Below are 23,970 nucleotides of genomic sequence, written 5' to 3'. Positions count from 1 at the left end.
TTTCTGTCTGGGGTGGCTGCTTCTCAGATCCTGTTTAAATAATGCAAGTGAGGATATAGCAGAGTGTAAATATTGTTAATTTTGCATTGCATGTAAATCCATGTTTGGGAAAACATATTGTATCCTGATACTAAAAATAACTCAGACGTGTTGGGGCCAGGGGGAATCAGGGTGTGGCATTACCGCCTGTCAGGAGTTAGGTCAGAACTGTATAAAAAGTGGGCTGTTTGAGCATGTAATGTTTATACCATCCGTACTAGTACCTTCAGCTAGCGGCTGTGAATTGTCCTTGTTAGGACTACTTGAGCTAATAAACCATCTTTTGCTTCAAGAACCTGTAATCCGTTCTCCGGTTGTTCTGAGGTGGACCCAACATTCCAGTACCAACGTTTTGCCCGCTACCTGCAGCTCTGGACAGTGTGATAGGCCAGGGGGAAACCAACCACAGCAACCCAGATCTGAGAGCAAGAGGTCAGGTATACCAGTCCAGGTGTACCAGCAATAAGGTACCCTAGCAGTGAGAGTTACACAGAAGGAAGCGGTTCTAGGTGCCGGTGTAGGAGTCTAGTGGTGGCAGCAGGCTCCTCCTATTGCGACAGGAGGGGCAGATTTGAGATAAAGGGGGACGGTGGCAAAGTAAGCCCAGTCGGTCCCCAGTGACAACAGACGGTGGCATAGGCGGTCTATCCTGTCACAGTCTGCTGGCCGGTCAGTAATTCAGTTGCCGGCATGTCCTGAACTAGTGGACTACAACTTCCCGGAACAGTTGAAAGAATCGCCCCAGAATAAGGGGTACTGCTACCACTTGCACTGTTCGTCCCATTATAATAATGAGAAGACAGACTCGGTGACCCCGTGAATGCATAGGACTTCACTGACGGCAGCCGGATCGAAAGGCATTGGTACCAGATACCAAGTTGATTGCAGTACCTGAGTCCAGCAACACTAACACCCCCTGTTGCTCTATCAGGACAGTTACCCGGAACAGCAGTGGGTTTCCCGTGGACGAGGACTTGGTAAAACAAGCAGGTAACCGGGGTCTAGTCGAATCACAGAACAATCCCATCGGTTCTGGCCAATGCCTCTGGAAGTGTCCCTGCTCGCCACACTCAAAACACCTCACTAGGGTCATCTTGCAGTCTGTTCCAACCTCTGGTGTTGGTTTTGGCTTGAAGTCCAGCCTGACAACTTTCTCAGCTGTCTGGGCCATATTTTCAACAGCGTAATACCGGTCAATAGCTGTCGCAAGCTCATCAAACGACTGAGGGGCGGTCTGTAGAACTCATCTAAGAAATTCTCAATTTAGGTTTTGCTCGCAATGGTTGATAGCCAGAATTTGTAACATTCTGACTAGTGTATTTTGGTCGGGCTTCAGCCAACTCTTTGAAAAGTCTGCCGAATAGGCACGCGTTGCAGATCCTAATCTAAACCACCAGTCATAAAATCGTTGTGCCTTCCCGAGCCCTCTCACCACTATTTGCAGCAAGATTGCTGCCTTAAGCTGTTCAAAGTCCACTGCTTGGTCCTCGGATATATCCATGTGGGCCCGCTGTGCTTCGCCCATCAAATAAAGAGCCAGTTTCACCACCCATTCACCTGTTGGCCATTTAAGCAGAGTGTCCATCTTTTCAAACGACAGCAGAAACGCCTCGATGTTGTCTGAGGATGTCATCTTTTGCATAAGTGTGGGCTTGTACTCACTATGTTGGAGCTGACTGAGCTCCACCCATATCAGTCAATTACTCTCCATCTGTGCCTCGGCGGTGGCTAGCATTTGGCCCTGCTGGGCCTGCTACATGATGCTCACATAGGTTAAAGCTCTGAGAATTTCCTCCATCTAGCTATTTAAACCTGTGAGATAGTGAAACTGTGCCTCCCTTAGCATGCACCGATCAGCTAATTCCTGATGAGGGGCAACAAAACAAAAAGGAAAATGGAAAAACAAACACAAAAAAACACTTTTTTTTATCACACTTAACTTTGTTGTCTGGATGGCTGAGTGAACAGCTGTGGTTTGGCTGTCCTCTCAGATCCCATAATGACCTCATTTTGTAGGAATTACCAAATGAGTGAGTCCTTACTCCAGTCTTCTTAACAAGTTGATGCTTTACTTCCTCGCAACAACACTGTAAGATAATCATCAAATTTTCCACGACTTCAAGACACTAGCTAAACCCACCAGCCCTAGCTATCGTTCGGCTGCTATTCAGCATCGGAAGCCTTGTCCACTAGATCCCACAATCCTTTATTCTCAACAAACACACCTCAGCAATGTTGTGCACCTGTCAGTAAAATCCTTAAGGTAACAGCAGGATCCTAAACCCTGTCTGAACCTTTCCCTGGGGAACAGGTCTTATTCTGGTTACCAGGCCGTGGTAAGTTACTCCCTGTTCCACCACATTTAACATCATAACAGTTTGAATCTGTGGTATTATTATTATTTATTCTACATGTACCATAATACAAGTAACAGTTTTGATTAGTCAGGACTTTACCAGTCGGATGTGATAAAGTCTGGCAGCAGTAGGGTGACAGTGAGAAGTAACTGAGGAAATATAGATTTCTCTTACTGGGTGGCGCTCATGTGTTTAACTCATAATGATCCTATATACTGGTACTCCTCCATTCCAGCTGTATTGCATCCCATTTCTAAAAAAAAAATAGCCACATTGAGATGTTTAGAATGTTGACTGATCAAAGGTTCCTTTCATTATAAGTAAAGTACATATGACTTAATTACATTGCAATCTGACATAGTTGCACTCCATTTAGTAACTCAATGCTCCCAAGCCTAAAATGTTGGGGTTATTTGACAAGCATTGTACATTTTTTTTAAATTTTAGCCTACATTGTTGTGAAGGAGCACCCCTGCTCCTCTGACACATACCCTCACACTGTCGATATCATGGATGGCTGTAACAAGGGAATTTCTTGGATTCCTTACTGTGGCAGACACATCGCACATGTGCCAATGAAAAAAGAGAGAAAGAAGAGTTCGCTCAAGGGATGGGACTCCTTCTTGGGCATATATTATGGTACTATAATACCACCAGGGGTCTTGCTTACTCAAAGTATAAATACAAGTTCAAAAGATTGTGCTTATATGCACAAAGTAAAGTTGATCATTTAAGCACTCCAGTCCAAATCTAATCATAAAATCAATTTTATTGCTTGTTCCTATTGAAATGACCTATATTTATAATTAAACTTGTTGTATAAAATTGATTAAAATCAAAAAAGAAAAGAATAGAAATAAATGAGAATAAAATCATGAACAAACCCTTCAATAGAGCCAGATATAATGGTGTGCGGTGTTAATAAAGATTTAATTATTGTTCAGTCAGTTTGTAAAAGTATTTTCCTTTTCTCCTTTTTGGGTTACAATCTCCTTAATATACTGGCAAATATATGTATGACCATTTAATACCGTTAACAACTCCTCGCAAAAGGTATTTCTGAATTAACCCATGAAATATCATTTTTATATTTCTTTATATCAACAAGTTTCAAGAATAATCACGACAAGATATAGGATTTGTTTAAAGTGTGTTGTATTATATTATAGAACAATAAACAGCGTAACAATATTGTACACACAATATAGATTTAGTGCAATATATATCATACTTATTGCCTGTAATATAGATATATATGTAATTGTGTGTATTTTGACTAACTATTGTCTAAAGGTGTGTGTGTGTGTGTGTGTGCATTGTGTAGTGAAGGGGGGGGGGGAGAATCCATACAGACCACAAACATACCTCACTTAAAGTCTAGCGGCCATTTTCAAGCACATGGTTTCAACCAGTTCAAACTACTACACTTTCTATGCATAAACCAACATAACCTGCACTTTCTATGCATATCTAACAATCTGATCACTTCCTTAAACCAATACAAAACCACAATCTGATCACTTCCTATTCCATCACTTTCTATGCAATGTAGTCACCATCCAAAATGGCTGACTTGCCATGCTTGTAGGCCCACAAGGCCTACTAAACAATTACAGTTACTAAACAATGTGAACTCAGTACAGACCCATTACTCATTACAAGCAGTATTTAGCCAATCCACCACAAATAGCTCTATATTCAGCAGTAAACGCACAATGTCCACTGGCCAATTTTAACACCTGATATTTCACACATAGCACAAACGTCTCCATTCCCAAAGCCTAACAAATCGATCCAAATTCAAACACAAATGCTTTCATTTATCCCAACCAGGCATGCATTTATGTAACTCTGTCCATATAACTGTCCATATCAATCCAAACTTTTATTCTCACTTAAACTTTCATATCACTTACAACAAATAATCATTCATTCTTATGTCCTCCATTCAACAACACATTATAACATGCTCACACTCACCTTTCATGCCATGCACACTCCATACTAGTCAGGGCCTAAGTAGGCCTGTTCACCTAGGAGCTACACTACCTATCAGTCCGAAATCCAGCATGGAGTAACACATCCAGGCTAATTTCTTTGTCTACTAAACACCTCTTGTGGGCGGAGTCTGGAAGCTTGCTATAGGCTTTCATATGTTAATTACTGGCCAACTGCTGAAATCCAGATTATCAAGTATTTAGTTACCACCCTTAGTCCCAATAATAGGTTATTTATGCACTCTTTATCACAGTTATTCTATTCAGTATTATTGTTATTACAATAAATATTTTGTTCTTATTGATCTGAAATTGTTGTCCTATTTCTTCATTAGACCTATTGTATATATTTTATTCAATCACACACATAATATCAAGAATTTTTTTTGAACATGTCTGATATTGTGAAATTGTGGTGCAATGGTATATCACAACCAAAAATTCTTATAATCTTGTGATCCTTGTGCAACTAGGGATATAAACTTGAATGTTGGTCTACCTAAGTATCTCAATTCTATCCAGGAAAAGAGGAACTGTTATATCAACTGTGGAATTTCCATGACTAAGTTGATAAGGTGAAACGCGCGTTGGTTTGTGCACCACAGATGACGTCATGAACCCGGAAGTTAGAGCCGGCAAGCAGTATTTAGATGCGATTACCATGTCTGTTTACATATAGTAATATTCATTATTCATTCATCTACTGTCTTCGATACTCCAAATTAGGACGGAATGTCCAAGTGCTTTGCGCATGCGCAGAAAGGTAATCCTGTACTTCAGGATTCTGATATTACCAGCTGCCACTGCATCAATTTATTTATTTATGGGAATGGCATCCCTGCAATAGACGCTGTCTAAGGTCTCTGCATATCGATAAGAAACAGGTAATCTTTAGAGGTAATTGGACTATGTGATTACTAGTCACATTAACATTCTTTGTTGAACTGGTATTTGCTTTAGAGGAAAACTTTGGACTGTTAGGACTACTACGCTATTCCTCTTTCCTTAACAAGGATTTCACTGCTTGGACCTGCAGTATTCTACTTATGCACGTTTTGTGCTGATATATATCTGTTGATATTGATTTTGTATTGTTTTCTTCAGTGCACTGATGATTTTTTTATACAATTTTAATATATATGTTTTGATTATTATCTCTGGTTATACTATTTCTTCCTTGTGTATTGCAATATCAATACTATTGATGCATACTCAGCAAGGTACTAGTTAGTTCAGAACATTATTTGTATACACTCCATAATCCACACTCTAGGTGGGTTAATACAGCCTTGGGTACACTATTCATATGTCATATCAGCATTCACTGTGCCTGGGAACTTGTCGTTAAGTGTGTCTAAAAATAAGGATTGGGACCACTCCCTTACAATAATTGTCCCATTTGCAGAAAACTGACCTTCATTTTACTTAGGAAAGCGCAGATATCCACTTCTTTTTATAGAATATCTTATCATTACTTAGGTCTTTAGCATTACAAAGACCAAAGGGCAAGACAAGATATCCATAATGTCCCGATTGCGTATTGAAATCAGTGTTCTGTTCATCTCCTTCTTTAATACAAATTTATATGCTCCACGGAGGTCTATTTTAGAGAAGATGGTAGTTCTTTTGAGTTGGCTAAACAAAACAGAGGTCTACAGTAAGGAAAAAATATTATCCACACACAGGGGCATATTCAATTGTATGAATATCCCGCCTCATAAAAACTACTACCATTATTACGGTAGTAGTTAGCTGGATTTCAGTTAGCGGCTCAGGGAGCCGCGAGCGGAAATCCAGCGAGAAACTTACCGTAATAACGGTTTTTCCATGCACTATTACCGTAATAACGGTAATAGTGCGCGGACTGAGAGATTTTTGGCGCTTCCGCCGACAATTGAATATGCCCCATAGAACAAGAACTCGCATACAATTGATGATGGTGTACCAGATGCAGGTGTTAAATTCTCTGGCTCTCCATGCTCAGCTTCCCCAGAAGCAGTTGCTTTAACAGTCCCTGGACAACAGGTAACAGGTGAGAAAGGCTTAATGCCAGGGTTGATTTGTCAGGATTCCCAATATGATAACCACTGAAAGAGCGTAAGTGGAACAAATTAGTTTATTTATAACACAGGTTAGGATGCAATAAACAAGTACAGGTTAGCAAAGTATGGCAGTATAGCATGGATAACTCAGTAAGCTACAGATGCAGAGAACGATCAAAAGTAGAACCGTTCAAAAAGGCAGTGCTAGTTCAGAGGCTGGATAAGCAGGATAAACCATGTGTGTCAGGAACCCCAGGTTAATCAGTAAGCAGTAGGAACCGGATGAGTCACGGGTGTCAGAAGTCCAGGTTACTCAGGAGGCACGAGGTACCAAAGGAATCACGGGTGCTGAGACTCCAGGTTCCTCAAGAGGCACGAGGCATCAGATTAGTCACAGGTGTCAGGACTTGGTTTACTCAGGAGGCACAAGGCACCAGATGAGTCACAGGTGTCAGGACTCAAGGCTACTCAGTAGGCACATGGCACCAGATAATCTGCAGAGCAGAGTACTCGGAGCTAGATAGCTGGATAGCTGCTACAGATTGTAGATGCTGGATTGCTATGGAAGCAAAACAATGTAGACACATTAACACAGCAGAGTCAAACAAGCCAGGGATCAAAGCCAGATGGTCCACCATACCAGGGAGAAAGCAGAGGTCAAAACCAGGAAATAAATCAGGGATAACACACAGGAGAACCAGCAGAAGCTAAGGCAACAGATAAACTGGCAAAGACTGCTGGGACAGACAGTCTTTTAAAGGCTAGAGACAGGTGTTAGGCATCCCAGAGTAACGAGCTTAGCTATAGCAGGTAGGAGAACAATACAAGTACCCAGGGCCGGCTCCAGGAATCATGGGGCCCAGTACGGGGCCCAGTACTGGCACCCCATGAGCAAAATAAAGAAAAACATATGAGCATTCCTATGTGCTCGGCGGGTCGGCTACATACCAGGCTGTGTGCACAGATAAATGAGTAGAACGCTTTCTCCTTCGTTTAGAACTTCGCAGTAGCCAGGGTAAACGAACAAGCTGGGTGATTTTACCAGCGTCTTCCTGGTTGCCGAGCAACGGACATTTCTGGGGCGGAGCCGCAATTAGGCGTATTTAGGAATGGAAATACAACAGAGAGGTTATAAGTGGCAGCCGCCTCCACCAATAGAAGCGCGGCATATTCTGCAGGACCGTCACGGAGGCGGAGCTCCTAGTACGCACGCAGTGTAGTCCTGAGCTGCCACCAAGTTTGGTGAATCAAATGAAGCTAATTTGAAAGGACGTTGACGGTTTTTTATTGGGCGTTTCACTAGCACCTTGTTGTATTCAGTCTTCTCCTGCTGGTCGGGGATGGGATAAAACCTATGGACGACTTGTATGTGTTGCGTTGTTGTACCGTGCCCCCTGGTGAGCCCGGGCCCGGTACAACAGTACCCCCCGTACCCCCCTGATGGCGGCCCTGCAAGTACCACAGTGGCCCCTTTGATGGAATAGTGGTACTGCAGGCTGGATTCATATAATGTCCAAAATAGTTCTTGGCAGACAGGAGCTGCCGGAGGCAATGCTGCAGAGCAACCAGAGTCAGATATTGACATGACTCCATTAACCTCCACAGCTCATATTAATCTTTCCTGCTTGTCTTTGCACTCCTGGAGGATGCCCACTATTTTTTCCAAAAATGATCTGTTCGGGCGTTTGGTTTCATTACATCATCCAGGATTTGACTCGTTGGTGATAACACAGAGCCAGCAGGAGATGAGCAGATTGGCTGTCCTGGCATCTCTGCCAGATGGATCTATCCTCCATCCTCCTCTTCAGATCGTTGTGGCCCTCCTCACCCTGTTCACCCATTGGGATTGTCTTGTTTGCTCCTAAAATGGAAAATGAAAAACTTGTTAGTAAATGAGTTTTATACCAGTGCAAAGACAAAAACAAATTCTAACTGTGATGTCTGTGGTATGATTTACATATCAAAATAAGTTGTTGTCATTTTTGCAATTTATAAGCACATATGAGGCAATATTTGCTGCCTTGCACAGATTTTATTTCTGCATAGAGAATTTCTTTAAAGCAAAATTATTCTATTTTAAATATTACTTCCAAATAGTTTTATAGCAAAAACAAAAAAACCCTTAAAGTAAATCAAACATATGGTTGCAACTAAGGATATTTTTCAATAAAAAACAAACATTTTTATTGATTCTGCTTGAAGGAATAGGCACTGAAATGGCTTGTAGAAATGTATTTTAGCATTAAATAATTGTCGCTCTTTTACCTATTATTGCTTATGTACGGTTAATATTTGTGCATTCATACCATTGTCTTTCATAATGTTTAATAGAAATGATTGCTTAGTCAACATTTTAGTTAACAAATTTGATGGAAACCTGGCATGTGCATATCCGCCACCCCACCTCCTCTGCAAGCCAATCAGTGCTGAGAATGTTGAAAAGCTTCAGACACTTGTAAACATGAAAACTGGAAGCTATCCTATACTAAGCTGCTGGCTCTAATCCAGATAATGGATAAACAAATTAGATGAGCAGATGTGTTCATCAGCAATTCTGCCATGCAGAAAACTAACAGCTGCAATAAAAGGTGCATCTAACAGATAGTTGGGGCCAGTCTCTCTCATATATTTTAGATTCTTCTATATTCTTCCACTTTTAGCCTTTACAATAGCTTTACACACTCTTGGCATTTTCTCAACCAACTTCATGGAAGTAGCCACTTGTGATGCTTTCCCAACAGTCTTGAAGAGATTCTCATATATGCAGAGCACTTGTTGACTGCTTTTCCGTCACATTTTGGTCCAATTTATCACAAACGATCTCTATTAGGTTTAGATCAGGTGACTGTGGAGGCCAGGTATTCTGATGCCCCACTTCATCACTCTCCTTCGTTGTCAGTTTTGACACAGCCTGAAGATGTGTTTTGGGTCATTGTCCTGCTAGAAAAAAAATGACAGCCCAACTAAATGCAAACCAGGTGAGATGGCATGTCATTGCAGAATGCTGTGGTAGCCGTATTGGTTAAGTGTGCTTTCAATTCTAAATAAATTGCCAACAGTGTCACAAGCAAAGAACCCCCATTCCCTCACACTTCCCTTCCTCTCCCCCTGCATCATGGTGGGAACTATACATTCAGACATCATACAATCACCTTCTCTGCATCTCTTGAGGATACGGCAGTTAGAATAAAAGATCTCATCAGATTAAAGGACAGATTTCCACTGGTCTGATGTCAACTGCATGTGTTCCTTGATCCAAGCAAGCCTCTTCTTATTATATATCTCCTTAAGTAATGGTTTCCTTACAGCAACTCTACCATGAAAGCATAATTCATGCAGCTTCCTCTGAACAGTTCATGTTAAATGTGTCTGCTGCTTGAACTCAGTGAAGCCTTTATTTGACCTCTAATCTGAGGTGTTGGTAATAGGCAACTTCTGAGGCTGGTGACTCAAGTCGAGTTGTTCTTGACATATTATATGAAAAAACATTCATACACAGGCTTCAATTTCACTATTTATATTTGTCTACAAAACTAATTTCAATCATTTAAGCATAAGCCTTTATATCAAAATGTATTATATTTCTATATATAAAATATATACTGTATATGTATAGAGAGAAATAGAATGAAAGTGCACAAAGATGTATTGTCTACATCTCATGTTATGGACTCTTGGCAAAATATTTAGTGGCTCATGAAGAGATGAATGAGTCTATCTCTAGGACATATGCAGGAAAAAGATGCACAGGAGGAACATGTATTTACATTGCATATATTGAGTCAGATACATCTCAAGTTGCATCCAGCTCAAAATAGTAGCATCTGTACCACATGTAGTTCTGACATACATCAGATCCATCTCTACCTATGGCGAACATATGTGACTAGTGTAAAATACAGCCAATTTGGACTTTGGAGTGGAGATTATAGCACGTATCTCATAGACATCTCACAATAAATGCACTATTCTCACTTGTGTATATGAACCTTTCTTACATTATATTGTGTAAGAGTAGGGTAATGCTACATTAACAGAGTGTATAACTTGTGTACTGTGACTGTAACCTTAAAAGCTTATACTTGTAACCATACTTTATATTCTTTGTGTATTAATACATTATTGGGTATGATTAGTGTACTACAACTGCACCCACTGTAGTCTCACTTCACACTTATGTTATTAAATCAGTTCATAATGCTAAAGCAATGCAATATAGGTGCAATAAAACATGCAGTTTTAATTAACAATATAACTTTATATTAACAATAAAGTAAATATAATTTAACAGAACTTTAAACATAAAAATACATCCAGCACTAAATAACTTTATATAAAAATTGGGTAAAATCCATAGTTTGACCCAGGGTGAACTTGTTAACCCCCATCAGATGATGCAAACCGTTCAGGTACACCCTGATATGCTTTCCTTGCTTGAGATTAGGGGGTGTTCCAAGTCTGCGGCACATGAGAAAAAAGGAGAAAATAAACAATTTTGTGTGGAAATTCTGGAGTTCTTCCTGCAAAGATTAAAATATGACTGTGTATTATAATGTTTTAGTTTGGGTAATATTTTATGATTTTTTTGCATCATGTTCATTTCTGTTGATCATTGCTAAATGACATGCTTCTGCGTAGGGACACCAAGTAGGCATGTTCTATAGCATAATACAACAAGTCTGTTTTCATGGGCCTAAAACACTGAAACTTCTAATTGAAGCAAATAATATAAACTCTAGATAATGTCTGAAGTTACATATAGATATTTCTACAGATTCTGCAACATTTACAGTACATGCAAAAGTGTCATGCTACCAACATCTGATATATATCTTCTTTGTTATATGAAACACAGAATATTTTTCTTGGTAGAGGCTCTCATTCTCCACAATTATTTTGAGATCCCTGCAGGATCATGAGCCAGGGCTGGCTCCTCCTCCTCTGCCTGCAGAGTTGGGGCTGCCTCCTTTTCAACCTCTGGAATGAGGTCTGACTCATCCTTCATTGTCTGTTCTGTGAAACATAATACATGTACATTTCTTTTTTTATGTCATATGTTTTAATTTTTTAAAATAATATTGCATCCTGTATGTGGAACAAGAAGAGAGGCGAAGCACACTAGATGCAAAAGAAATATTAATCACAATAAAACTCATTTGTGTTTTGGACTGTAGCATATTGCTTTATCATTTTGTAATTAAACCATGAGGTTCTTAGATTTTGAAATGGCAGCAATTACCACAACACATAGTGGTGCCTATATTAAAAATTCAATTTCCAGACAACTGACACAAATGTGTCTTACTATGATTTTTATTTTTTATTAGTGTTTAATATATGCTCTTGAATTCTTCTGAAGTCTTTTAAATGTTGCAGCTTTTGCATACTAATATTTCCCATTGGAAAAACCATCTGAGAATAATCTATGAGAAAAAACAGCTTTGGTTTCAGCTGCAACCTGCAAATAAAAAAATTGCTACCAGAAAGCCAGACCCTGGCATCCAGCCATCTGTACAAAGGCAGCCCAACTTCTCCTTCCAGGAGGTGGTGAGAATTGACAGAAATTTCTTAAATGTTAAGGTCCAGCAGGAACATCTTTGCACATGTCAAGCTGGCCATCAGGAAGCAGACCACCGATACAGTCAATGCAGTGGCTCCAAGCACCTGGGACTTCTAGTGCTGGCCAATTTGCCAGCAGCAGGTGACACCCCTGGAGCAAGCAGCCATGGTCTACACATGATCCACAGAAAACTGAGTTAGTGGGTGGCGTGTATACAGATAGGCAATCATCAGTACAGCAATAAAACAATGTTTTTCACTAAATTGAGCTCTCATTAGCAGGGCAATCTCTCCTTCTGTATCCTTGTCCACTTCCACCTTTTCTACATACGTACAAATAGTATGGCTCTTGTGTGTTATGTACTATGTTTTATGTGTGCATCCTTTACCAGCCCACAACATTACAATGATAAAACATGTTGCCCATTTTCTCACCTGCAGCAAAACATGCTTTAAAATCATACCTATATCATATAATAAATGTACAGCATAACCTATATGTACCAATTTTCACTCTGAGAATGAGAATTATTTTCTGCCTAAAGCTATGCTAGCAGAGTTATGTTACTTTAACACATAGGGGGGTATTCAATTGTTTCTTTTAACGCGCTAAAACAAAAAAAAAGGAGCGCTCTAAAAATATTACCGTTAATACGGTAATTACTCGCTAAATTTCATCTCGCAGCTCCCTGAGCAGCGAGCTGAAATTCAGCCCGCTGGCAGCGAGTAAGTACCGTATTAACTGTTTACGCGCGCAAAATTACCGTATAATATGAAGTTTTTTTCGAGCGCTCGTTTTTTTTTGTTTTAGCGCGTTAAAAGAAACAATTGAATACCCCCCATATTGTTTTGTAAAAATTGGGAGAAAAGGAGCAAGAGAATTAAGCTTTACTACCGTTCACATTTGCTATTATTTAAAACACTTAGCTATCGCTATTGAGGACACAACTGGTTACAGGTGAGCCTAGATGTGGTGGTTTATCAGGAATGTTGTGCATTTTGACTTTGCTATGTATTAAGTGTAAAAGAGCTTAACACATTGACTTTGCCTTGCATTTCCATAGATGCTGAACAACAGCCTAATAATTATAGGCCGGGAGCATTCATCCATGATATGGTGGAGTCACCACCATTCATTAGTTCATTACCAGTGCCTCAACCTCCCCCTAACTATTTAGCAGCAAATCACAGCTGACCAGTTTTTGTATGAAGTATTCACAGTATGGGCTGTAGGTATTACTTATTCAAATTGGCAACCATTGCATATTCTACCGTGGTCCCAGTAGGAAGATATATTTGCTGTAAATTGGTGAGCACATGATTATTGAATACACTTACAACTGAAATAATGTTGGATAACATGATCCCTCATCATCGGGCCTTCTTTGATGGGGGAGGGTTCAGGATCATTAACGACTGGTTTCTCTAACAAAAGCTCCATCTCCTCCTCTATAGACACTCCTTTCATAATGGTAATGTTGAGAAAAATATCACACAGGGCAATTATGTTGCACACCACTTCCTGCACAAACATGAGAGCACCTCCAGACAGGTCAAAGTACCGAAAACAGGCTTTGGACCCACAAAATACACCCTATACATCTGTTGTGGTGGAGGAATGTACTGAATTGCATTAATATTTTTCTCTGTGGTTGTATATGAGAGAAATAATCTGTTCATTTAAAGTTCCTTGATTTGTATTCATTAGTAAAGGCTCCAGAAATACAGGAACTATATGACAGTAAGAACGAGCTGAGAAAATACAGACAGAAACTTTAATTTGAGAAAGACATATCTTTATTAACTGTCATGTGTATGATATGATTTCAATTAGAGTAATATCTGAACACTACATTGGTTATTAAAATAATATAAAAATACATGAAAATATTTCTATGTAACAACATATATAATATTAGAACAGCGTCATGGCTAGACAGTAGATTACTGCTTATTTTAACAGGTGTCTTATTTGGTTCTCATTTGGTAATAATATTTTAATATTTCACTACAAGTTTTTCCCGATGTGGAATATGAAGAAATTTTAATTAATTTGATTTGGATTTTAATACATTCTAATAAAGATTTTGATTTTACTGTAACATTAGTGTCATTAGAGTGCCCCATTAGAAACAGACATTCTTTCTTTTCTATATCTATCATATCTCTCCCTTGTCTCAAGTTGTATTTCACCACACTCCTTGGAGTCATCCCAGCAGGGAATCCAGGAATGTATTGTGATGAGATGGGACAGGCCTGTAACAGCCCCATTTGACAAACAGTCACTCTCAGAGGATCCCACTATCCTTGACCCAGCCCCTGGAGCATGGGAAATCTTCAGGGCATAGAGGAAAGAGTGAAAACCAGGGATACTTGTTGTTTTCTTTTTCATTTGATCCTGAGATTAATTTCAGAGTTTGAGGTCTAGGCTTCTGCTCGGCTGAGCATCCTGCTAGTACATCTGCAGCTCAGAAGAACTGCATGGGTCTTGGATCCTGCGTCAGGACATCCAGGTGACTGAAGCTTCTTTCTCTAGTGGGGTAAGGGAGATAATGTGGTAAACCTGCCTGGCATTTATTTACTGTTTGTATATGATATTCTAGTGATTGTTTTTAATACAATAAATGTACTGTTCTACTTTCTAACTGCATTTACCTGAGTGACTATAAGAACCCTAGAAGGTACTGGAAAGGCTTCCCTGGCATAGTAAGGCACCCCTGGGTGACCAGCCAGCGTGAAGTGGGTAGAATTGGCCCAGATTTACCAGGTATCTTCTCACCATGTATACAATTCAGCCAAAAACTCAAGATACAACAGCACGTACATCCAAAATGAAATAATAGACATATGTGAAAACATTCTAACTACAAAGATAGTGACTGATGTGGATGACTTCTTTACTGTCATAGCGAATGTAATGGACTATTGCAGTGACAAAGAACAGTTAGCACTCATCATTTGCTTTGTTAGTAAGCAGAGGGAGAGAGGAGTTCCTGTGGTAGAATGCAGTGAGGGAGTCACTGGTCAAAAAATTGTACAAGGAAATAATCACGGCATTAAAATAGCAGGACTTTGTTTAAAAAAAGAGGTCAGGGATAAGATGTGCAGGACCAATGGCAGTGAAAGTGAAAGGTGCTGTTGCAATTATATCTCAGCAGTACCCAAAGGCTGTCTACACCCATTGCTGATCTCATGTTTTCAACCTGGCCATCATGGCAACTTCTCAAATTTCCATGCTGTTGTTGACAGACTATACACTGACTCTCACCATAAATGCCTGAATGCTCTTGATGCTGCTAATACAAGTGAGTGCTTTCAAGAGAGAAGAAACAGGTTAAAGTCTCTGAGCAGGACCCATTGCATAGAACGACACCTTGCACTGGAGACATTTCTTGACTTATATCCAGCAATAGTCAAATGTTTTGTGCACATTTATGATCCTTCATCTGAAAATCCTGTATCGTGGAAATAGTGTTGTTGCCTTTTTAGTAGTAGTACAGCAATGTATGTTCTTTGTGAAAGGACTAACTGTATTATTATAATCTAAATCTAATGACATCGGGCCTGCTTCATAAAGGAAAATTAAGCAAAAAAAATGAGTAAAGTTTCTTAGTCAAATTTTCTGAATAAAACCATGTTGCAATGCTAGGGGTGCAAATTACTTTATTATTTTGCACATAAGGAAAATACTGGCTGCTTTTTTCATGTAGCACACAAATACTTGATAGCTTATTTGTACACTGAAATTTAAAGTTGATCTAGGACATGTCCTACCCCAAATATAAATCTATAATTATATTTTAAATTTACCTCCCCCTGGTTTTGCCTTACTTACTTACTTTTGCTTAACTTTCCTTAATGAATCAGGCCCATTGTGAAGGTCTGCTCTACAATTGATGGTCTGAAAGCCACAATGGCAGGAATCAGAGAGGATATGGAAAATCAGCATGCATTGCTTTTTAAGAAAGCTGCAGAATTGGAATTATAGTTTGAAGTTACACCTTGTCTCCCACATAGCTGTGGTCGGCAGACCAATACATATGTGAGCTGAAACTTCTGGATTTTATTACAGGCATGTCATTACGATGCGTTTCTCAGATCACCAAACAAAAGCTATGATGGCACAGACAATATTTCCACCTGTACTGGTCACAGACATTGAGAATCAAAGCCAAGTTCTAAATAGCTTCACCGAAATTTATGAGGATGATCTTCCTTCACCAAGAACATTTCATGCTCAGCTACTGTTATGGAAATTTCCTTGTAGGGCTCAAGATACATAACTTTTCACATCTAGTCCTTCTGAAGCTCTATGCCATGCTAGTAAGCTGGCATATCCTAACATCAACACCGTACTGAGGATATTATGTGTCACTACCTGTGAGGCTAAGTGCAGCTTTAGCTCTCTAAAGCTTCTAAAAACCCATCTGCAAAGCACTATGGGGCAGAGTTGTCTAACTGGTTTGGCCTTACTTCACATACATAACAATTCCCCTCCTGCTGTGGATGACATATAAGCAGAGGTTATTGGACTCCATAAGCAGAGAATGGAATTGGGCTTTATTGACTCTCCAGCGCTACGGAATTTGCTGGCGCTATATAAATAAATGTTGATGATGATCTATCTCTTGAGAACAAAGGTCGAACCACTGCATAGCTCTGTCTTTGTTTCATATAACCGCAGACACCTTACCAATTATCTTTGTTCATTTTAACCCTTACCATTTAATTAACCATTACAATTGGTGCTGTGAAATGTCCATCTAAACTGAAACAATTGTGTTTTATCCTAAGTACCACATGCTAAGATACAGTTAGAAATAGTAAAAAGTTCAAACCCATGTGATTGTTCAATTAAAAAGAGGTGGTACAAAACTGAAATTATGAGAGATCATAAGCATTTCTCTATTATTATATTAGAAAATCACAATAATGTTTATGTATAAAGAAAGAACAGTTTAAAAGTCAACCAAATATTTTTTATAAGTAGTACAGAAAACTGACCCAATGATAATAGCAAATGTTTTGATGATAAAGCCACAGGCAAGGCTAGAGTATAATTTTTTACCCGGTCCCTCACCAACATGGAGCCATCTTTTTCACACTGCCACCCACTGGATATAGGAGGCTGGTAAGAGTCTGTAATTGCATTATTTCCTTTTTTATCATTTTTTTATTCTACCATTTCTTACCATCTGCTCATAATTTTACTGTATGGAGGTCTAACTCTCCTATTTGCCACTTGTCGCAGTGCTATCAGATGTCTAACTAACTACTCATGTGACAGCCAGTTAATAACAATGATGATTGATAGCAGTAATTTCTACTTCTTATTTTAGACTATAATAATTGTTTGAAATTGTTTGAAAGAAGCCTTTTCCAACACTGCCAACGATTATTCACTGGCTCCACATAGTAGAGCAGTGTATAGACTTTCCAAAGCCATTTATAATGTTTGCTATATACTGTATATACTGTATTTAGAATTTATCAAGTACTGTATGTATTTTCATAGAGTGTCATGTGCAAGCTAATGTTTAGGCATAAATCTGCAAATATATGTTTGTGTATTACTTCCTAGAAATAGTGTGACCTGGTGCTCTTAGAAGCTGTTAGATCAATGGGTTTTGTGGATGTTAAACCACCCAGGGGGGCTGGTAGATAAGGATAGCACCTTATACCATTTATGGCAGGATGGCAAATGTGAATGCCTTTGAGGAGATCTCTTGCAAGACAATGAAATCTCACACATGTTTGGGAGGCCCCAGACAGGCCGACTGCAGAGACTGGGTTGTATGTTAATGACAGATTCAAGCTGAATAAGGGCACAGGAAAAGATCATATCATTTTCTCCAATATCATACATACCAGAGGCATGTGTGGTATGCAGATGAAGGGAAACTTAGGACCTGTTGTGTGAAGGTAAAATCATGTTCGTAAACCATACTGTTGAAAAGTTAGGACGGTGTAAAGAAAACTTGACTTAGAGGTATTCAAACAGCAAAGTCATAAGACCCTAATTTGCATTCTCCCCTCCTGTTGGTTCTGACCTCACAGGGAAGGGGGCTGGGGGGCCCTGTAGCTTGACTTTAAAACTGTATTGAAAATGTAACCCTGGGTTCTTCTTCTGAGGGAGTTTAATTGAAGAGGTTCCATTTTTTCCTGCTCCTCCCGGCACCACAAACTTGATTCTAAGTGAGGTATCAATTCTGTGTTTTATCCTTTTTATTTTATAAGAAACAATTGCACTCTATTTGTATGTCATTTTATTATCTTTTTATCTTAAGCATTGTGGATGTATTTTCCATATTAAATTACACTTAATAAGTTCTAGTCTCTGTGTTCTTATGAATTCACGCGACAGTTTGGTCCAGACGCTACCTAATTGAAACTGTGCAAACCTTGTGGTTTAAGTGAACTCTGATTAAAGTAAATTGTGTTGGATTAATGCTAGGGAGAACCGAAGGCTTCCTAAATAAGAGTGTCAGCTCTTATCCGAAACAACCTTGGTGGTGGTAATTAGTATCGCAAAGCTAGTGTGTGGCATAGATAGGGAAGGATTTAATCATTTTAGACAGACCAGGTGGTTGTCTTTGTGGTTGACCCTGTGTCACATATGCGTCACGCAGACTCAGGTGAGTGCTGTTCGTGACAAATTGGTGGCAAGCTTGTGGGATATATTTTTAATTATTTTTTTTAAGAACTTAAGTGAATTAGGGTTGTGTGATCCCTGAGAGAGGAAATACAGACTAATTCACCAGAGACTAAACTCAATGCTTAAAACATTATAAGACATACAGCAATTGTTTCTTTCCCTCCCCTTCTCTTTTTTTTCTTATCTTTTTTTATTTGGCATTAAACTGAGGAAATGGCTGCTGCATATAAACGTTTGACAAAGGAGGCGCTGATTTCAGATTGTGAGGATGCAGTAATTCCCACCAGTGGCAAAAGTAAGGAGCAATTGATTGAAGCTCTTGTACAGAGGGATGAACATCAACTCACAGTTGTGTCCGAGGAAGAGCATAGCCAGGACTCAGGAGCGGACCTGACTGTGGATATTCCTCAAAACCAGGGACGGTTAATTTCGGATGATTCTAATGGTTCATGTGTGGACACTGCTATGGACGTTTATATGCAAACCGCCCTGAAATATTTGGGCCCAGCGGACATTACAACTAAAATGCAACTTATACAGCAGTTCCAGGAGAAGGAAGCTGCTGACCGTCAGGAGAGAGAGAGACACGCTGCTATGGAGGCAGCAGAGAGGCGCGCTGCTATGGAGGCAGCAGAGAGGCGCGCTGCTATGGAGGCAGCGGAGCGCCAAGCAGAGCGACAGGCAGAAAGAGAATCTGCTGAGCGAGAGGCGGATAGGAGATATGAGCTGGAGCTTGCCAAGCTCAAACGCCAGCTAGAAGCCAAAGACACTGGTATTAGCAGACCCCGTCCTGAGAATTTCCCTGTATTGGAAAAAGACGGGGATGTAGATGCTTTTTTGCGAGGGTTTGAAAAGACTTGCCGACAGTATGGACTGGCCAAAGATCAGTGGGCACAATATCTAACCCCTGGTTTGCGAGGTAAAGCATTAGAGGCCTTTGCAGATCTTCCACCTGAGATGGACGGAAATTATGAGGCAATCAAAAGTGCCCTGTTGCAACGTTTTAACATCACCCCAGAGGCGCATAGGCAGAAATTCAGAGATTTAAAACGCAGTGCCTCTGACACATATTCAGGACTTGTGGCCCAGCTGTGTGCTTCCTTCAAACAGTGGGTTGGAGGGCTACAGATCACCACCTTTGATGCTCTGCAAGATTTGATGATCCAGGAGCAGTTTCTGACTTTGTGCCCAGCTGATGTGAAGGAATGGGTAGTGGATCGTGACCCTACATCATCTGCGGAAGCAGCTAGACTGGCTGACAAGTACACTGTCACCCGGGCACCTGCAGCTAAAAGAGGAACTTTTGTGCCAGGGCAGTCGGCCTGGAAAGGGGGCCGGCCAGGAGGATCAACGCCACCCCCCTCAACGCCATCACCCACTGTTTCTTCATCTTTTGGGAGGGTTGGGGTAAAGCCTGCTGTGGGAGACACCCGCAGGTGTTTTGTGTGCAACCAGGTGGGGCACATTAGTACCGCTTGTCCAGAGAAGAAGACCAGTTCACCCTCCGCTGGGGGGGGTACCTTCCCTGCAATCTTCACCAGCTGTCCTGTGTGTTGCGGGACCAGAAGGGGGCCGGAAGGACAACCTACAAACAGTCACTGTGGGTGACAAGGTAACTGTGGGGTTAAGAGACACTGGTGCGGATGTTACATTAGTTCATTCAGAACTGATAGGGTTAGAGGACTTCATTCCAGGAAAATGTATTTCTGTGAAAGGGGTTGGTGGAATTCACCTAACTGTACCTGTAGCCAAAGTCTACCTTGATTGGGGTGCTGGAAGAGGTATAAGGGATGTCGGGGTCTCGGATAATATGCCTATAGATGTGTTACTGGGGACAGATTTAGGAAGAATGTTGTCTCAGTATGTCTGTAATGACGATGTCAATGCCACCCCTGTTACTGTGTCAGAATCAACTGAAAGTACCAAAGTTTGTTCCCAGGTAGCAGGAGGTGACAAGGAAAAGGTCTGTTCAATTGCACCTGAAAGGTGTAAACCAGGATGTGACAGGGACAGGGAATGTCTTATTATACCTTATGTAGGTAATGATGCTAATGTCACTGTGTTAGAATCAGCTAAGAATACCAACGTTTGTTCCCAGGCAGCAGGGTGTGACAGGGAACGGAAATGCCATATTATACCTGAAGTGTGTAATGATTTTAATGCCGCCCATGTTACAGTACCAGAACCTGCTGAGAGTAACCATGTTTTTTCCCAGGCACCAGGAGGTGACAAGGAAAGAGAATGTATTATTGTACCTAATGCGAATAATGAGGATAATGCCAATAACAGTATTGTGTTAGAATCCAAACCTGTCTTCACACTGACATCTTGTCATGGGATAGGGACAGCGGACATTGTTATTGCAGAAATTGGCATTAATACTGGTGTAAATATTATGCTTACTAGAAATGGGTCAGATGCCCATGTGATTACTTCTGTTGTGCTAGAGAAAGACAATGTTTCTACCCAGGTAATATGCCCAGAAGATGCTGTACAAGGTAACTGGGAGGGCGGGCAGAGTGAAGATGTATATTCTGTGCCTAAACCAGCTGCACACAGAGCTGGTGAGCATGGGGGGGAGACACCTAGTCCTGACCAACGGGAAATAGCGAGTGACAGCAATCCTTACCTTGCTGCTGGGACCTGTAGTTCGAATGTTCACCACTCAGATCTACATCTGAGTTCTGACCATTCATCTGAGTTTTCTATAGAGACAGGGGGGTCAGTGGCTAGCCCACTCTCACTTAGCCAGCCGTCTAACAGCTTAGAGGAGGTAGATGAGGGGCCCAAACTCCCTGTTACTCTACACCCCCAGATAGATGAGTCCAAGAGGGAGGGGAGCATCCTGTTCCGTAGCCCCCAAGATAAGAATTGCATAGTGTGTCCCCACCTAGAAGTGCAGTGTCAGGAATCCCAGGCCATTGTTCCCTCAGGCTTTAACTTAGAGGACATGAGAATTAGAGACAAAGTGCACACTGCAACAGGGTTGGTACATGAGAACATGACGCAGGCCCAGACAAGCCAGAAGCAGTGGTATGATCCCCCTGCCAGGATGATAGAGAGAAATTTTCATGATAATCTGTTGAAGGCTCCTAATGACAGTGATGCGTGTGCCCTGACAGTCTGTAGATTGCCAGATGAGGGGAAGAAGGACTTGCCATTGGATCTAGTAGCTGCAGCGCAAGGGATAGGACCCTTTAAGAATACAGAGGTTAGCCCACAGATATTGCCAGACCAGAATTCCCAGCAGTCTGAGATATGTAACCCCTTTTTAACCCTTCTCCCCAGAGAACCTATTGAGACCCGGCTAACAGCTATTCCATTTGAACCAGGTGGGATCTGTGGGAGATGGCTTGGGCTATGACCTGTCAGTCAATTCCCATGCCATCTCTTAAAAAGGGAAGGTGTCATGTGCAAGCTAATGTTTAGGCATAAATCTGCAAATATATGTTTGTGTATTACTTCCTAGAAATAGTGTGACCTGGTGCTCTTAGAAGCTGTTAGATCAATGGGTTTTGTGGATGTTAAACCACCCAGGGGGGCTGGTAGATAAGGATAGCACCTTATACCATTTATGGCAGGATGGCAAATGTGAATGCCTTTGAGAAGATCTCTTGCAAGACAATGAAATCTCACACATGTTTGGGAGGCCCCAGACAGGCCGACTGCAGAGACTGGGTTGTATGTTAATGACAGATTCAAGCTGAATAAGGGCACAGGAAAAGATCATATCATTTTCTCCAATATCATACATACCAGAGGCATGTGTGGTATGCAGATGAAGGGAAACTTAGGACCTGTTGTGTGAAGGTAAAAGTAAAATCATGTTCGTAAACCATACTGTTGAAAAGTTAGGACGGTGTAAAGAAAACTTGACTTAGAGGTATTCAAACAGCAAAGTCATAAGACCCTAATTTGCATTCTCCCCTCCTGTTGGTTCTGACCTCACAGGGAAGGGGGCTGGGGGGCCCTGTAGCTTGACTTTAAAACTGTATTGAAAATGTAACCCTGGGTTCTTCTTCTGAGGGAGTTTAATTGAAGAGGTTCCATTTTTTCCTGCTCCTCCCGGCACCACAAACTTGATTCTAAGTGAGGTATCAATTCTGTGTTTTATCCTTTTTATTTTATAAGAAACAATTGCACTCTATTTGTATGTCATTTTATTATCTTTTTATCTTAAGCATTGTGGATGTATTTTCCATATTAAATTACACTTAATAAGTTCTAGTCTCTGTGTTCTTATGAATTCACGCGACAGTTTGGTCCAGACGCTACCTAATTGAAACTGTGCAAACCTTGTGGTTTAAGTGAACTCTGATTAAAGTAAATTGTGTTGGATTAATGCTAGGGAGAACCGAAGGCTTCCTAAATAAGAGTGTCAGCTCTTATCCGAAACAACCTTGGTGGTGGTAATTAGTATCGCAAAGCTAGTGTGTGGCATAGATAGGGAAGGATTTAATCATTTTAGACAGACCAGGTGGTTGTCTTTGTGGTTGACCCTGTGTCACATATGCGTCACGCAGACTCAGGTGAGTGCTGTTCGTGACATAGAGTATGGATTTTTTCCTGTAAAAACACAACAGTGAAATCCCTGTAACTGATTCATTTGCTATGCGTATTCTGCATAGTTTCATGTATATTACGTTCAGAATTGATGTTTTTTAAATCTTATTTCACATAGCTTTCTATGGCCTCCTTTTCTTGAATGAGAAGTGTATCCACACCAATAAAGCTGCATGCTGGTTTATTGCACAATTGGGAATTATAATACATTTTAATCTGGATGAAAAACATGCATATGTGAAGAAGTTCTCAATGCATTTATTTCATATAGTGACAGGTCCACTGAAATTTAGTTCTATAGCAGCATACTTATTTCATACAATAGAACAACTTTATGCAACAATATGTGCTGAATAATTATACTTAATGAATTCATAAGAATCAAGAGTTAACAAACATAGTATTTGGTTCATTCTAATTGTGGAACCATTATAACCAAATTCTCTAACAATCATCAGTTGATTCATTTGTTGGTTCAATCAGTGATATATTTAGAGTGTTCCTGATCATCTGGCTTTAATATTGTTGCAAAAAATAAAATACATTGCCATATAACATGTGAAATACCCCTTTATGGCAGGATTCTTGTGATAGAACTGGAAGCAACTTTGCTACTAAGAAAAGACTCTTCTGTTACCTCTTCATTAGATTCACATGATTTGGGTTTTGGAAGACTTTCCTGGAATCCCTGTGATTCTGTAAACCCCTCTATCTAGCCCAGTAGGACTATATCACTTTCACCCATTAAGGTTACATTT

This window comes from Mixophyes fleayi, chromosome 2, assembly GCF_038048845.1.
Source record: "Mixophyes fleayi isolate aMixFle1 chromosome 2, aMixFle1.hap1, whole genome shotgun sequence".
Classification (NCBI taxonomy): Eukaryota; Metazoa; Chordata; class Amphibia; order Anura; family Limnodynastidae; genus Mixophyes; species Mixophyes fleayi.
This window is presented reverse-complemented; position numbering follows the sequence as displayed.